This window comes from Elaeis guineensis, chromosome 15 (genome assembly GCF_000442705.2).
Source record: "Elaeis guineensis isolate ETL-2024a chromosome 15, EG11, whole genome shotgun sequence".
In the NCBI taxonomy this organism is placed as follows: Eukaryota; Viridiplantae; Streptophyta; class Magnoliopsida; order Arecales; family Arecaceae; genus Elaeis; species Elaeis guineensis.
The window spans coordinates 31,568,259-31,570,598 of record NC_026007.2 but is presented as its reverse complement, the minus strand read 5'-3'; the positions used below and the strand labels follow the sequence as shown (position 1 = coordinate 31,570,598).

At 32.1% G+C, this 2,340-nt stretch overlaps 1 non-coding gene across 1 annotated transcript; it reads right to left on the bottom strand.

The window, feature by feature from the left end:
- Positions 1-1,968: 1,968 nt before the first annotated feature.
- On the bottom strand, positions 1,969-2,075 carry LOC140854197 (small nucleolar RNA R71). Its single transcript, XR_012137331.1, has one exon. It is a non-coding gene; the product is annotated as a small nucleolar RNA R71 (small nucleolar RNA).
- Between the last annotated feature and the right edge of the window lie 265 nt (positions 2,076-2,340).

Here is a 2,340-nt window from a genome sequence, read left to right as displayed (position 1 = left end):
CTCCAAACTGATCAACTTTAGATCCTTATTATAGTTATTTTTATTTTATTTTATTATTTTTTTAAATTTTTGTACTTAAATTTTAATTTCAATTAATGCAAAATTTATTTTCCTACACTTTAAATTCCTGTCTTTTATTTTTTGCATATAGATGCTAGGATCTAATTAGTAGATCTTAGTACCAATTTATTTTTATACTTTTTAAATTTTATTATTTATTTTTATTACAAGTAGATGCTAGGATTTAGTTAGTAGATCTTAGTATCTGATTTATTTTTTATATTTTTAATTTTTATTTTTTGACTTAAATTACTTTCTCTAATTTTATTTTCTTTTGTAAAATCAAAGATTTCAAATCAAAATCCCACCTTCTCTGTGGATTCGACCCGACTCACTACTTTCTACATATTTTTAATTTTTATTGAAGTCAAAATTTGATTGATAATTACGGTGTCCTAACGATAGCATCGCGATCGTATCAATTTTTGGCACCGTTGTCGGGGAAGACATCAATTTTAATATTTGATTTTTTTAATTTTTTTGTGACTATTGCTTACTAACTTTTTTTATCTTTTTGCAAAAAAAAATTCAAAAATTTAAAAAAAAAAGGAAAGTTAGAAAGCTTCCAAGTTGGTGAGATCAATCCTAACCCTAACCTTAACTATTTTTTTAGTATTAATTACTATTTTCTTAATTAACCTAAAATTTATCTACATAAATCTAATAAAAATTGCATGACAAGAGTAGAAACTTAATTTTTAGGAGCATTCATCATTGTAGATTTATTTTTGGTGATCGCTAGAGACAAGAAGCTTTCAAGTTTTATTAGTTTCATGCATCTAATTTAGTTGCATAGAACCCTTATTTGAAATTGGTTGTGCATATTCATCTGAAATCAATTTAAGGGCAACACCCATAATAAGATAAGGTGGGGATTGCATCACTTTTTCTTGATCCAAAAACAAGCAACCAGCGTCCCACATTAACCCTAGCCTAACTAAAATCAAGTAGACATTGGCCCCTAGTATTAATCGAGTTCAGTTCTAAGTATTGTGGTCAAGTCAAGTGCTAAGTAAGTCCAGACTCACTCCTGAAATTGGTGTCTAAGGCAAGAGGTTATAAAGACTCAGCCTAAGTAGATTTATGGTTATTTAATTGGTTCCATTAGCTTACCTGGCCAATTCAATTGGTGTCTAAGGCAAGCAATAGGGGGACCCCCACGATCCCACCTCTTACCTGGCTAGTTGAAGGAAGTGAGAATAAACCCAATTTGTATCTAGACTAAGCCACTCTACATCAAACTATTAGGTCTAAAAAATCCATAGGTGTCTAGGTTTAATTGTTTGCTAACTTGATTGTAATTAATACTAAACCACAACTAATTCTTCCCACCTTACGTATCTAGGTCTAGGGCTATTTCTTTCTTCTCTCTCCATTTTCTCTTAAAAAAAAAAATAAAATCAAAACAAAACTTGAATCATACATTAGGGTTTGCACTGGTATATGTAAGGTAGAAGATTTCTCTATTCTGAACTAGTTGAACCTAATCCTGAGATTGAATGATTGATTCATATTAAACCTGAAAATCAAATGGCTGGAGATCCTAGAGAACCACCTAGGCAGATGAAAGAATATTTTATTCCTTCCACCTATAACCCCATCAACTTGTATCCACTTACCTGATATTCCTGCAAGCCACTATGAGATCAAGTCGACCACAATCTAGATGCTTCCATTTTTCTATGGGAATACTAATGAAGATTCTTACAAGCATCTGGATGAGTTCTTAGAAATTTATTCTACAGTGAAAATTTAAAATTTTACTGATGATGCACTTAGATTGACCTTATTCCCATTCTCACTTAAAGACAAAGCCAAGTACTGGCTTTGCACAATAGGGAGACCAATCCAAACTTGGGCTGAAATGCAGTATTTCTTAATAAATTCTATCCCATAGGTCGAACCAACACCATGAGGCGAGCCATCACTGGATTTGCTCAGCTTTCAGGAGAACAAATTCATGAATCATAGGAGATACTTAAGGAACTTCTTAGAAAATGCCCACATCATGGTCTATCTAAGTGGCAAATTGTTCAAACTTTTTATGAGAGTTTAGGTGACCAATACAAACAAATGGTAGATGCATCTTATGGGGGTACATTCATGAGTAAAAGTGAGGATGAAGTCTACATTTTATTTGAAACTTTGAATGAAAATTCAATCAATCATGCTTCATTATCCTCCTACGAAAGATCAATCTCTCACCAAAAGTGGGTAAGAATTTTTGAGATCAAGCAAACAGACTCTAGTCCTAAGGCCGATCTGAACCTAATAGCCTAA